The sequence below is a fragment of the Pongo abelii genome, chromosome 6, assembly GCF_028885655.2.
Source record: "Pongo abelii isolate AG06213 chromosome 6, NHGRI_mPonAbe1-v2.0_pri, whole genome shotgun sequence".
NCBI lineage: Eukaryota > Metazoa > Chordata > Mammalia > Primates > Hominidae > Pongo > Pongo abelii.
In genome coordinates, this window is record NC_071991.2 from 121143283 (window position 1) to 121158673 (window position 15391).

Below are 15391 nucleotides of genomic sequence, written 5' to 3' on the forward strand. Positions count from 1 at the left end.
GCATGATTTATAATCCTTTGGGTATATATCCAGTAATGGGATTGCTGGATCAAATGGTATTTCTAGTTCTAGATCCCTAAGGAATCGCCACACTGACTTCCACAGTGGTTGAACTAGTTTACAGTCCCGCCGACAGTGTAAAAGCATCCCTATTTCTCCACATCCTCTCCAGCATGAATCCTGACTCGAGACTGTAGTCTCTGTTGTTTACCTCTACCACAGAATTCTTTACAGAGCCTTTCTTTTTTTTTTTTGGAAATCAACAGAATTATGTACAAAGAAACTCTGTGGAATTGCTAATAATTTTTTTTTTCTTTTTTTAATTATTATTATACTTTAAGTTTTAGGGTACATGTGCACAATGTGCAGGTTAGTTACATATGTATACATGTGCCATGCTGGTGTGCTGCACCCAATTAACTCGCCATTTAGCATTAGGTATATCTCCTAATGCTATCCCTCCCACCTCCCCCCACCCCACAACAGTCCCCAGAGTGTGATGTTCCGCTTCCTGTGTCCATGTGTTCTCATTGTTCAATTCCCATCTATGAGTGAGAACATGCGGTGTTTGGTTTTTTGTCCTTGCGATAGTTTGCTGAGAATGATGATTTCCAATTTCATCCATGTCCCTACAAAGGACATGAACTTATCATTTTTTATGGCTGCATAGTATTCCATGGTGTATATTTGCCACATTTTCTTAATCCAGTCTAACATTGTTGGACATTTGGGTTGGTTCCAAGTCTTTGCTATTGTGAATAGTGCCGCAATAAACATACGTGTGCATGTGTCTTTACAGCAGCATGGTTTATAGTCCTTTGGGTATATACCCAGTAATGGGATGGCTGGGTCAAATGGTATTTCTTGTTCTAGATCCCTGAGGAATCGCCACATTGACTTCCACAATAGTTGAACTAGTTTACAGTCCCACCAACAGTGTAGAAGTGTTCCTATTTCTCCACATCCTCTCCAGCACCTGTTGTTTCCTGACTTTTTAATGATTGCCATTCTAACTGGTGTGAGATGGTATCTCATTGTGGTTTTGATTTGCGTTTCTCTGATGGCCAGTGATGATGAGCATTTTTTCATGTGTCTTTTGGCTGCATAAATGTCTTCTTTTGAGAAGCGTCTGTTCAAATCCTTCACCCACTTTTTGATGGGGTTGTTTGTTTTTTTCTTGTCAATTTGTTTGAGTTCATTGTAGATTCTGGATATTAACCCTCTGTCAGATGAGTAGGTTGCAAAAATTTTCTCCCATTTTGTAGGTTGCCTGTTCACCCTGATAGTAGTTTCTTTTGCTGTGCAGAAGCTCTTGAGTTTAATTAGATCCCATTTGTCAATTTTGGTTTTTGTTGCCATTGCTTTTGGTGTTTTAGACATGAAGTGATCTTTGACAAACCTGAGAAAAATAAGCAATGGAGAAAGGATTCCCTATTCAATAAATGGTGCTGGGAAAACTGGCTAGCCATATGTAGAAAGCTGAAACTGGATCCCTTCCTTACACCTTATACAAAAATTAATTCAAGATGGATTAAAGACTTAAACGTTAGACCTAAAACCATAAAAACCCTAGAAGAAAACCTAGGCATTACCATTCAGGAATTGCTAATATTCAAATAGATTCAGGCATGCAACAGGCCATGTCATGCCTGCTGAAATATTGCAATGAAAAACTACTATTACATAATTAATCATGCTACGTATGGGCTTATGTCAAGATCTAATATGACTGACAACCCCAACAAATAACATTAACATTACAAAAGGGTTCTACCATCATACTGCCCATTTTAAATGTGTTTTGTATAGTTTTTGTATGGCTTTTGCATTGGCTTTTTATAATGAATGATGTCATAAAGAGAAAAAAAAGATTCTTTCCTTCATCATAACTTCAGATAACCTGATGACAATGTGCCTATGTGATAGTCTTTTTATGATGAAGTTCCCGTTTGTTCCTTGAGCTTGTTATATTTGGATGTTCAGGTCTCTAGCAAGGCTGAGGAAGTTTTCCTCAATTATTCCCCCAAATATGTTTTTTTAAACTTTTAGATTTCTCTTTGTCCTCAGGAATACTGATTATTTTTAGGTTTGGTCGTTTAACATAGTCTCAAACTTCTTGGAGACTTTGTTCATTTTTTCTTTGTCTTTGTTGAATTGGGTTAATTTGAAAACTTTGTCTTAGAGCTGTGAAGTTATTTCTTCTGCTTGTTTGATTCTATTGCTGAGACTTTCCAGAGCATTTTGCATTTCCATAAGTGCATCCATTATTTCCTGAAGTTTCAATGGTTTTTTTAAATTATTATTATACTTTAAGTTCTAGGGTGCATGTGCACAATGTGCAGGTTTGGTACATAGGTATACCTGTGCCATGTTGGTTTTCCACATCCATCAACTCATCATTTACATTAGGTATTTCTCCTAATGCTATCCCTCCCCCAGCTCCCACACCTCTGACAGGCCGTGGTGTGTGATGTTCCCCACTCTTTGTCCAAGTGATCTCATTGTTCAATTCCCACCTATGAGTGAGAACATGTGGTGTTTGGTTTTCTGTCCTTGTGATAGTTTGCTGAGAATGATGATTTCCAATTTCATCCATGTCCCTCCAAAGGACATGAACTCATCCTTTTTTATGGCTGCATAGTATTCCATGGTGTATATGTGCCACATTTTCTTTATCCAATCAATCATTGCTGGACATTTGGGTTGGTTCCAAGTCTTTGCTATTGTGAATAGTGCCACAATAAACATACGTGTGCATGTGTCTTTATAGTAGAATGATTTATAATCCTTTGGGTATATACCCAGCAATGGGATTGCTGGGTCAAATGGTAATTCTGGTTCTATATCCTTGAGGAATCACCACACTGTCTTCCACAATGTTTGAACTAATTTACACTTCCACCAACAGTGTAAAAGCATTCCTATTTGTCCACATCCTCTCCAGCATCTGTTGTTTCCCGATTTTTTAATGATTGCCATTCTAACTGACATGAGATGTTATCTCATTGTAGTTTTGATTTGCATTTCTCTGATGACCAATGATGATGAGAACTTTTTCATGTGTCTGTTGGCTGCATAGATGTCTTCTTTTGCAAAGTGTCTGTTCATATCCTTTGCCCACTTTTTGATGGGATTGTTTGTTTTTTTCTTGTAAATTTGTTTGAGTTCTTTGTAGATTCTGGATATTAGCCCTTTGTCAGATGGATAGATTGCAAAAATTTTCTGCCATTCTGTAGGTTGCCTGTTCACTCTGATGGTAGTTTATTTTGCCATGCAGAAGCTCTTTAGTTTAATTAGATCCCATTTGTCTATTTTGGCTTTTGTTGCCATTGCTTTTGGTGTTTTAGTCATGAAGTCTTTGCCCATGCCTATGGCTTGAATGGTATTGCCTAGGTTTTCTTCTAGGGTTTTTATGGTTTTAGGTCTAACATTTAACCTTTAATCCATCTTGAATTAATTTTTGTATAAGGTACGAGGAAAGTATCCAGTTTCAGCTTTCTACATATGGCTAGCCAGTTTTCCCGGCACCATTTATTAAATAGAGAATCCTTTCCCCATTGCTTGTTTTTGTCAGGTTTGTCAAAGATCAGATGGTTATAGATGTGTGGTGTTATTTCTGAGGCCTCTGTTTTGTTCATTGGTCTATATATCTGTTTTGGTACCAGTACCATGCTCTTTGGTTACTGTAGCCTTGTAGTATAGTTTGAAGTCAGATAGCATGATGCCTCCAGCTTTGTTCTTTTTGCTTAGGATTGCCTTGGCAATGTGGGCTCTTTTTTGGTTCCATGTGAACTTTAAAGTTGTTTTTTCCAATTCTTTGAAGAAAGTCATTGATAGCTTGATGGGGATGGCATTGAATCTATAAATTACTTTGGGCAGTATGGCCATTTTCGTGGTATTGATTCTTCCTATGCATGAGCATGGAATGTTCTTCCATTTGTTTGTGTCCTCTTTTATTTCATTGAGCAGTGGTTTGTAGTTCTCCTTGAAGAGGTCCTTCACATCCCTTGTAAGTTGGATTCCTAGGTATTTTATTCTCTTCGTAGCAATTTTGAATGGGAGTTCACTCATGATTTGGCTCTCTGTTTGTCTGTTAATGGTGTATAGGAATGCTTGTGATTTTTGCACATTGATTTTGTGTCCTGAGACCTTGCTGAAGTTGCTTATCACCTTAAGGAGATTTTGGGCTGGGACGCTGGGGTTTTCTAAATATACAATCATGTCATCTACAAACAGGGACAATTTGACTTCCCATTTCCTAATTGAATACCCTTTATTTCTTTCTCTTGCCTGATTGCCCTGGCCAGAACTTCCAACACTATGTTGAATAGGAGTGGTGAGAGAGGGCATCCTTTTCTTGTGCTGCTTTTCAACAGGAATGCTTCCACCTTTTGCCCATTCAGTATGATATTGGCTGTGGGTTTGCCATAAATAGCTCTTATTATTTTGAGATGTGTTCCCTCAATACCTAATTTATTGAGAGTTTTTAGCATGAAGGGCTGTTGAATTTTGTCAAAGGCCTTTTCTACATATATTGAGATAATCATGTGGTTTTTGTCATTGGTTCTGTTTATGTGATGGTTACGTTTATTGATTTGTGTATGTTGAACAAGCCTTGCATCCCAGGGATGAAGCCAACTTGATGGTGATGGATAAGCTTTTTGATGTGCTGCTGGATTCGGTTTGCCAGTATTTTATTGAGGATTTTCACATCAATTTTCATCAGGGATATTGGTTTCTAAAATTCTCTTTTTTATGTGTGTGTCTCTGCCAGGCTTTGGTATCAGGATGATGTTGGCCTCATAGAATGAGTTAGAGAGGATTCCCTCTTTTTCTATTGATTGGAATAGTTTCAGAAGGAATGGTACCAGCTCCTCTTAGTTGCTTTGGTAGAATTCGGCTGTGACTCCATCTGGTCCTGGACTTTTTTTTGGTGGTAGGCTATTAATTACTGCCTCAATTTCAGAGCCTGTTATTGATCTATTCAGAGATTCAACTTCTTCATGGTTTAGTCTTGGGAGGGTGTATGTGTCCGGAATTTATCCATTTCTTCTAGATTTTTTAGTTTATTTGCATAGAGGTGTTTATGGTATTCACTGATGGTAGTTTGTATTTTGTGGGACCAGTGGTGATATCCCGTTTATCATTTTTTATTGCATCTATGTGATTCTTCTCTCTTTTCTTCTTTATTAATCTTGCTAGCAGTCTATCAATTTTGTTGATCTTTTCAAAAAACTAGCTCCTGGATTCATTGATTTTTTTGAAGGATTTTTTTTTGTATCCCTATCTCTTTCAGTTCTGCTCTGATCTTAGTTATTTCTGGCCTTCTGCTAGCTTTTGAATGTGTTCCCTCTTGCTTCTCTAGTTCTTTTAATTGTGATGTTAGGGTGATGATTTTAGATCTTTCCTGCTTTCTGTTGTGGGCATTTAGTGCTATAAATTTCCCTCTACACACTGCTTTAAATGTGTCCCAGATATTCTGATACATTTTGTCTTTATTCTCATTGGTTTAAAAGAACATTTTTATTCCTGCCTTCATTTTGTTATTTACCCAGTAGTCATTCAGGAGAAAGTTGTTCAGTTTCCATATAGTAGTGCAGTTTGGAGTGAGTTTCTTAATCCTGAGTTCTAATTTGATTGCACTGTGGTCTGAGAGACAGTTTGTTGTGATTTCTGTTCTTTTACATTTGCTGAGCAGTGCTTTACTTCCAATTATGTGGTCAATTTTAGAATAAGTGCGATGTGGTGCTGAGAAGAATGTATATTCTGTTTATTTCGGGTGGAGAGCTCTGTAGATGTCTATTAGGTCTGCTTGTTGCAGAGCTGAGTTCAGGTCCTGGATATCCTTGTTAACCTTCTGTCATGTTGATCTGTCTAATATTGACAGTGTGGTGTTAAAGTCTCCCATTATTATTGTGTGGGAGTCTAAGTCTCTTTGTAGGTCTCTAAGGACTTGCTTTATGAATCTGGGTGCTCCTGTATTGGATACATATATATTTAGGATAGTTAGCTCTTCTTGTGGAATTGATCCCTTTACCATTATGTAATGGCGTTCTTTGTCTCTTTTGATCTTTGTTGGTTTAAAGTCTGTTTTATCAGAGACTAGGATTGCAACTCCTGCCTTTTCTTTGTTTTCCATTTGCTTGGTAGATCCTCCTCCATCCCTTTATTTTGAGCCTATGTATGTCTTTGCACGTGAGATGGGTCTCCTGAATACAGCACACTGATGGGTCTTGACTATTTATCCAATTTGCCAGTCTGTGTCTTTTAATTGGGGCACTTAGTCCATTTACATTTAAGGTTAATATTGTTGTGAGTGAATTTGAGCCTGTCATTATGATGTTAGCTTGTTATTTTGCCTGTTGATTGATGCAGTTTCTTCATAGCATCGATGGTCTTTACAATTTGGCATGTTTTTGCAGTGGCTGGTACCGGTTGTTTCTTTCCATGTTTAGTGCTTCCTTCAGGAGCTCTTGTAAGGCAGGCCTGGTTGTGACAAAATCTCTCAGCATTTGCTTGTCCGTAAAGGATTTTATTTCTCCTTCACTTATGAAGCTTAGTTTGGCTGGATATAAAATTCTGGGTTGAAAATTATTTTCTTTAAGAATGTTGAATATTGGCCTCCACTCTCTTCTGGCTTGTAGCATTTCTGCTGAAAGATCTGCTGTTAGTCCAATGGGCTTCCCTTTGTTGGTAACTCGACCTTTCTCTCTGGCTGCTCTTAACACTTTTTCCTTCATTTCAACCTTGGACCTTGGTGAATCTGACAATTATGTGTCTTGGGGTTGCTCTTCTCGAGGAGCATCTGTGCTGTTCTCTGTATTTCCTGAATTTGAATGTTGGCCTGCCTTGCTAGGTTGCAGAAGTTCTCCTGGATAATATCCCGAAGACTGTTTTCCAACTTGGTTCCATTCTCCCCATCACTTTCGGGTATATGAATCAAACATAGATTTGGTCTTTTCACATAGCCCGATTATTTCTTGGAGGCTTTTTCATTTCTTTTTATTCTTTTTTCTGTAACCTTGTCTCCTCACTTTATCTCACTAATTTGATCATCAATCACTGATACCCTTTCTTCCGCTTGATCGAATTGGCTGTTGAATCTTGTGCATGTGTCACGAAGTTCTTGTGCCATGGTTTTCAGCTCCATCAGGTCATTTAAGGTCTTCTCCACACTGTTTATTCTAGTTAGCCATTCATGTAATCTTTTTTCAAGGTTTTTAGCTTCCTTGCAATGGGTTCAAACACCCTTCTTTAGCTCAAGAGAAGTTTGTTATTACTGACCTTCTGAAATCTACTTCTGTCAACTCATCAAAATTATTCTCCATCCAGCTTTGTTCCATTGCTGGCGAGGAGCTGCGATCCTTTGGAGGAGAAGAGGTACTCTGATTTTTAGAATTTTCAGCTTTTCTGCTCTGGTTTCTCCCCCTCTTTGTGGTTACATCTACCTTTGGTCTTTGATGTTGGTGACCTACAGATGAGGTTTTGATGTAGATGACCTTTTTGTTGAAGTTGATGCTATTCCTTTCTGTTTGTTTTCCTTCTAACAGTCAGGTCCCTCAGCTGCGGGTCTGTTGGAGTTTGCTGGAGGTCCACTCCAGACCTTGTTTACCTCGGTATCACTAGCGGAGGCTGCAGAACCACAAATATTGCAGAAGAGCAAATATTGCTGAACAGCAAATATTGCTGCCTGATCCTTTCTCTGGAAGCTTCGTCCCAGAGGGGCAGCCACCTATATGAGTTGTCTGTCCACCTCTACTGGGAGGTGTCTCCCAGATAGGCTACACGGGCATCAGGGACTCACTTGAGGAGGCAATCTGTCCTTTCTCAGAGCTCAAATATGGTGCTGGGAGAACCACTGCTCTCTTCAGAGCTGTCAGACAGAGATATTTAAGTCTGCAGAACTTGTCTGCTGCCTTTTTTTGAGCTATGCCCTGCCCACAGAGGTGGAGTCTAGAGGCAGTAGGCCTTGTTGAGCTGCAGTGGGCTCCACCCAGTTCAAGTTTCCTGGCTGCTTTGTTTACCTACCAAGCCTCAGCAATGGCAGACACCCCTCCCTCAGCCAGGCTGCTGCTTCACAGTTCAATCTCAGACTGCTGTGCTAGCAGTGAGCAAGGCTCTATGGGTGTGGGCCCCACTGAGCCAGGCATGGGAGAGAATCACCTTGTCTACTGGTTGCTAAGTCCTTGGGAGAAGCACTATTTGGGCAGAGTGTCCCATTTTTCCAGGTAGTCTGTCACGGCTTCCCTTGGCTAGGAAAGGTAAATCCCCCAATCCCTTACACTTCCTGGGTGAGGTGATGCCCCTGCCTGCTTCAGCTCGCCCTGCTTGGGCTGCACCCACTGTCCAACCAGTCCCAATGAGATGAACCAGGTACCTCAGATGGAAATGCAGAAATCACCTGTCTTCTGCGTCGATCATGCTGGGAGCTGCAGACTGGAGCTGTTCCTATTCGGCCATCTTCCAGTTTCAATAGTTCTTTATTTATGCTATCTATTTATTTTCCTTTTTTTTTTTTTGAGATGAAGTCTTGCTCTGTTGCCCAGGCTAGAGTGTAGTGGTGTGATCTCAGCTCACTGCAACTGCTGCCTCTGGGGTTCAAGTGATTCTCCTGACTTAACCTCCTGAGTAGCTGGGACTACAAGAGCATGCCATCATGCCCAGCTAATTTTTATATTTTTAGTAGAGATGGGGTTTCACCATATTGGCCAGACTGGTTTTGCCTTCCTGACCTCAAGTGATCTGCCTGCCTCAGCCTCCCAAAATGTTGGGTTACAGGGGTGAGCCACCGTGCCTTGCTATTTATGCCATTTATTTCACTGAAGATTTCTCCTCTCATTTCTTGAATCATTTTTTTTAATTTCCTTGAATTGGACTTCACATTTTTCTGATGCCTCTTTGTTTAGCTTAATAACTGACCTTCTGAATTCTTTTTCAGGAAAATCAGGAATTTCTTCTTGGTTTAGAGCCATTGCTGGTGAGCTAGTGTAATTTTTTTGGGGGGTGTTAAAGAAAGTTGTTTTGTCATATTACCAGAATTGTTTTTCTGGTTCCTTCTCACTTGGGTAGGCTATGTCAGAGGGATGGTATAGGGCTCAAAGCTGCTGTTCAGATTTTTTTGACCCATGGGGTGTTCTCTTGCTGTAGTATTCTCCCCCTTTTCTTACGGATGTGGTTTCCAGAGAGCTGAGTGGTAGTGATCATTATCTCTCTTCTGTATCTAGCCACCTAGTTGGTCTGCCAGGCTTCAGGCTGGCACTGAGGGTTGTCTGCACAGAGTCTTGTGATGTAAACCATCTGCAGGTCTCTCAGCCACGGATACCAGCACCTGCTCTGGTGGAGGTGGCAGCAGGGTGAAATAGACTCTGTAAGGGTCCTTAGTTTTGGTTGCTTAATGCACTATTTTTGTATTGGCCTCCTGCCAGGAGGTGGCACTTTGAAGAGAGCATCAGCTGTAGTAGCATAGGGGCATCAGGCAGTGGGCAGGGCCCTAGAATTCCCAAGAGTATATGACCTTTGTCTTCAGCTTCCAGGGTGGGTAGGGAAGGACCATCAGGTGGGGGCAGGGCTAGGCATGTGTGAGTTCAGACTCTCCTTGGGTGGGTCTTGGTGGCAGCTGCTATGGTGGATGGGGGTGTTATTCCCAGGCCAATGGTGTTATATTCCCAGGAGGATTAGGGTTGCCTCTGTGGCGTCATGCAGGTCGTCAGGGGAGTGAGGGAAAGCTGGCAGTCATAGGCCTCACCCAGCTCTCATACAACCCAAAAGGCCAGTCTCACTCCCACCGTGCCCTCTCAAACAGCACTAAGTCTGTTTCCAAGCAGTGGGCAAGCAGGACTGAGAACTTGCCCCAGACTACCAGCCTCCTAGCTGTGAAAGCAAACTGGGCTTTCCTGCCTCCCTGCCTGTGGAGTCTGCATACCAGATTCACACTCTCCCCTGAGGTCTGGACAGGAAACTTCACATTCTGTTGGAATTGTTACAAAGTCCAGCTGGAGGTTTCCTTTTCCCTGTGGTCTTTTCCAAATACCTTTGGCAGCCCTCCCTAAGGACCCCTATGAGACAAAGCAGAAATAGCTTCCCAGGGGACTCAGAGAGTCCACAGGGCTTTTCCTGCTGTTTCCTCTATCTCTGTATTTCACTCAGCTCTCTGAATTGACCCAGCTCAAGGTAAGGTCAGAATATTCTCCCGTGATCTAGACCTTCAGGTTCCCCATTGAGAGTGTGTGTTTGTGGGCAGACAATCTCCATTTCCCACTTCCACAGCTTGGGCTGTATTTGAGGTGTCTCCTGGGTCTTCCAAGAGCATTCTGCTTCCTTCAGATGGTCTGTGGGTGCTCTCAGGTTTCCTGGTTAATTTCTGCAGTAGTTCTGGAGCAAAAGTTCACGATGTGAGTCTCTATACACTGCTCTGTCTGTCCACGTGAGAGCTGCAGTCTAGTCCTGCCTCTTGTCTGCCATGATCTCCTAGAATAACTTTCTACTATGGTTTTTGTTTCCTTTTGTCTTTCTACTTTTAAAAATTTTCTGAGACATACTTTTAGTTGTTTTCAGTCTTTGAGTCATGTTACCCCCTTTCATTTTCAGCTTTATAGTGTATTTTTTCTAATCATAGGTGCTGAAAATGACACAGTAAATAAATACACATGTTCAGCTCACCATCTTGAGCCATTAGTTCTAGTAAATTCATGTTGTATTTACTCAGGATGATACCTAATACTCTATTCAACGATTCCGTTATCATCAAAAATAGCACATTAGGATCTATTATTTTAATAATACATGCTTTAGGCCTGGCGCAGTGGCTTACACCTGTAATTCCAGCACTTTGGGAGGCCAAGGCAGGTGTATCACAAGATCAGGAGATCAAGACCATCCTGTCTAACATGGTGAAACCCTGTCTCTACTAAAAATACAAAAAAATTAGCCGGGTATGGTGGCATGCGCCTGTAGTCCCAGCTACTTGGGAGGCTGAGACAGGAGAATCGCTTGAACCTGGCAGGTGGAGGTTGCAATGAGCTGAGATTGTGCCACTCCACTCTAGCCTAGGCAACGAAGTGAGACTCCGTCTAAAAAATAATAATAATAATAATACATGCTTTAGTACACAAAGCACTTGACCCCCTTTTTTCTCTTTATTCTGGAAGTCTTACATATACAGTTTTCTTTTCTTCCTTATTTTCCAGCTAAAGAGTCAAAGCTTTCTTTCTTCCATCTTAAGTTAGTGAATTTAAAATGGATATTTTCAGAAAGCAATGGTCATGTATACCAAGATGCTTTTAAGAGAACTGACTTTGGTTATAAAGAGATTTAATGCAAGCCTCCAGTTTAACTAGGAGGACTGAGTCACCCCTGTAATAACATGTTTGTCTGAACCACGCACAGGACATCCTTTGCCATTCAACCTCTGATTTGCACAAGGTGACTAAAGGATCAGCAGCAAACAAAATCAAAGGTAAAATAGACATTTTTTTCCTGTTTGCAAAAATTTTTAAAATTGTTTTTAGAAATTTGAGGAGTTAGAAAAAAGCCAATATTAATTTCTTGGAATACTCAATTTCTTTTGCAGCCTAACTTAACTTTACTTAATTTTCAAATGCAGTACCTTTTGAAATATGAGTTTGTTTTTATGAACCAAGCAGCCTAAAATACACATTTGTCACTGATAGTTACGAGCTAAATTTCAGTTAACTTTTTATTTATTATAAATCTACTTTTGAAAATAATTTCCACTTTAATAACTACTCAAGGCTTTCTTCATTTTTCTTGTGTGCATAGTTTCTGTGATTGCATTACTAACCTTAACTTGTGATAGCATCGAAATGTATTCCATGAAGCAGGTTAGTAAATTAACTACAAACAAGCCATAGGAACACATGACTTTATGAGACAGCCATAAATTTAATATTTTTTTGAATCAATAGATGTGAAACATTCCTCAAGCTAACTTTATAAACATAAATGTTTTCCATTAGAGTATAAGTGCGTATTTTGACAAAGATTTTACTTTTGCACCATCTTTAATGAAGCATGTTTTTCATACTTAATTTTACAGTTATAGTTACCATGATGGTCAATACAAGAGGACTGTTTGTTGGAATAAGTATTGCAGATTTTAGGAAGCATGCAACATTTAAAAGCGCTCAGAAAGTGGATGATTTTTGGTTGTAAAACTGGGTAATACATTTTCTCTCCAAGCATTGTTAAAGTGACTGAATATTTAGAGATAACAATCATCTGGCATTTCAAAAAAGAAAAATCTTAGTAATTGGGGAGAGGATAAATAAATAAACATATATATATGTACATATGGATAGATTTAGATTTTCCAGAAAAGAAGGAACAAGTACCAAAACAGTATAAGGAAGGTAAATCTTAAATCATTCAACCTATTAAAGAGAAATCTTAAAGTTGAGAAATTTAATAATGATAGGGAAAATGCTGTTTACTTTAGTGACTATGTATATGACTGTATGTATGTATATAAAGTGAAAATTTGAAAAATTATGAGCTAATAAAACTTGTTATCTCTAGATCCTGGAGTACCTGAATAACTAATGCACAGTTTCTTTCTCTCTCTCTCTCTCTTTCTCTTTCTCTCTCTTTTTGAGACAGAGTTTCTCTGTCACCCAAGCTGGAGTGCAGTGGCGCGATCTTGGCTCACTGCAACTTCTGCCTCCTGGGTTCAAGCGATTCTCCTGCCTCAGCCTCCTAAGTAGCTGGGATTACAGGCACCCACCACCATGTCTGGCTAATTTTTGTATTTTTTGGTACAGACAGGGTTTCATCATGTTGGCCAGGCTGGTCTTGAACTCCTGGCCTCAAGTGATTGGCCCGTTTTGGCCTCCCAAAGTGCTAGGATTACAGGTGTGAGCCACTGCAACTGGCCCAGGCTTTCTTTTTTAAAACAATATACATAAACAAAACAAAAGAGAAACCTTTTAAGACAAAACGTTTGTTCCTTCATAGACATGCTGACTTGAATAATCTTCATAATACTTGGTTCTCCGCAAGGTATGGTGGAGCGTGCCTGTAGTCCCAGCTACTCAGGAGGCTGAGGCAGGAGAATTGCTTAAACACAGGAGGCGGAGATTGCAGTGGAGCAAGATCGCATCACTGCATTCTAGCCTGGGCGATGGAGCCAGACTCCGTCACAAATAACAAAAAAACTTGATTCTCTATTTCACCTGTTTATACAAAACTTTCCTTTCCATATTTCTCATATATTTTATCTTACATGGTAGCATGCAACCCTCTTACATACCAATAAGGTAGAATTAGAGTGACACTGGATTTTCCTGTTTGTTTCAAAGCTTTGGGAATTCTTCCAGCAAATGTGACACATGTTAGAATCATTGTTACTTGAGATACTTATTGTACTGATAAATGCAATACAATTGTAGCAATAGCTAAGAAAGCTTAGTCACATGATTTATTTCAGCCTTGCTTGTAAATTAGAATTCAGTTTGATGATGGAAAGAAGAGCTCTTGTTGAAATATGAATACTTAGATTTTTGTTGTTGTTGTTGAGACAGGGTCTCACTCTGTCACTCAGGATGGAGTGCAGTGGCATGGTCACTGCTCACTGCAGCCTTGAACTCTTGGGCTCAGACGATCCTCCCACTTCAGCCTCCTGAGTATCTGGAACCACAGGAATGCACCACCAGCCGGCTAATTTTTTGTATTTTTTGTAAAGACAGGTTTTTGCCATGTTGCTCAAGCTGGTCTCTAACTCTTGGGCTCAAGCGGTCCTTGGCCTCGGCCTCCCAAAGTACTGGGATTACAGTCGTGAGCCACCGCGTGACTCTACTTATAATAGAATTACAGATACTGTGAATTTCTAACAAGAACAACCTGTAGTTGTCTTGTTCACAGACCGAAGTCTCTTTACCTGAGTACTAAGCATGGGCCTAATGTTCATAATAGGCCCAAATGCATGAATCCTGTGCTCTATCTTATCATGAATATGTGAAAAATCTAAATCTCATTCTTCAAGGAGCAATATTTCTTTGATACACTATATTGGGTGGTTCAAGAACTGGCTACAATCCTAGGCTGGAGTTCCTCTGCCTTTGTCAAGAGAATTCCAGAACCTTATTGCATCCTTAGTCTAACCCAAAATCTATGATTGGAACACTTCCAAATTTCCATATTGTATTAGGAAATTCTCTCAAGATTACATCTGGAAATTAAAATCTATTGTGAAACATTTTGAAGTTATAAGGTTTGTGTAATTAGACTGCATGCAATTAGCAGTCTTAGACAAATAAACTTATTTTTAAAGAATTAAAAAATATTCCTATGAAAAAGTATTTCTTCACATTTATGGTTAATATATGTTGCTATGAATTAATGTAGGAACTCAACTTACTTTACTAAGATCCAAGTGCAACACAGTTCTCACACCATGTGAATGGGAAACCAAAGTAGACAACAAATTATCTAATGATCTTTTAAAAAATACATGCAAATTAATGATTAGTTAAATACTACATTTGATGTTTCAACAAAGTTTTTTAAAATTATACTTTAAGTTCTGGGATACATCTGCAGAATGTGTGGGTTTGTTACGTAGGTATACGTGTGTCACGGTGGTTTGCTGCACCAATCGACCCGTCATTTACATTAGGTATTTCTCCCAATGCTGTCCCTCCCCTAGCCCTCTGCCCCCTGACATCCCCTGTGTGTGATGTTCCCCTCCCTGTGTCCATGTGTTCTCATTGTTCGACTCCCACTTACAAGTGAGAACATGTGGTGTTTGGTTTTCTCTTCCTGTGTTAGTTTGCTGAGAATGATGGTTTCTAGCTTCATTCATGTCCCTGCAAAGGACGTGAACTCATTCTTTTTTATGGCTGCATAGTATTCCATGGTGTATATGTGCCACATTTTCTTTATCTAGTCTATCATTGATGGGCATTTGGGTCGGTTCCAAGTCTCTGCTGTTGTGAATAGTGCTGCAATAAACACGTGTGGATGCGTCTTTATAGTAGAATGATTTATAATCCTTTCGGTATACACCCAGTAATGGGATTCCTGGGTCAAGTGGTATTTCTGGTTCTAGATCCTTGAGGAATTGCCACACTGTCTTCCACAATGGTTGAACTAATTTACATTCCCACCATCAGTGTAAAAGCCTTCCTATTTCTCCACATTCTCTGAAGCATCTGTTGTTTCCTGACTTTTTAATGATTGCCATCCTAACTGGTGTGAGATGGTATCTCATTGTAGTTTTGATTTGCATTTCTCTAACGACAAGTGATGATGAGCTTTTTTTCATGTTTGTTGGCCGCATAAATGTCACCTTTTGAGAAGTTTCTGATTATATCAGTTGCCCACTTTTTTATGGGGTTGTTTATCTTGTAAATTTGTTAAGTTCCTTGTAGATTCTGGA

General features: G+C 39.8%; 1 protein-coding gene across 1 annotated transcript in view; it reads left to right on the forward strand.

Moving 5' to 3' along the window:
* The first annotated feature begins 8479 nt into the window (after positions 1-8479).
* Positions 8480-15391, forward strand: part of LOC100458070 (hyaluronidase-4) — a 32273-nt gene continuing 25361 nt past the window's right edge. Inside the window, exons 1-2 of the mRNA XM_002818390.4 lie at positions 8480-8977; positions 11386-11455. The gene's annotated coding sequence lies outside the window, so the exon portion shown is untranslated. The remainder of the gene's footprint in view (positions 8978-11385; positions 11456-15391) is intronic.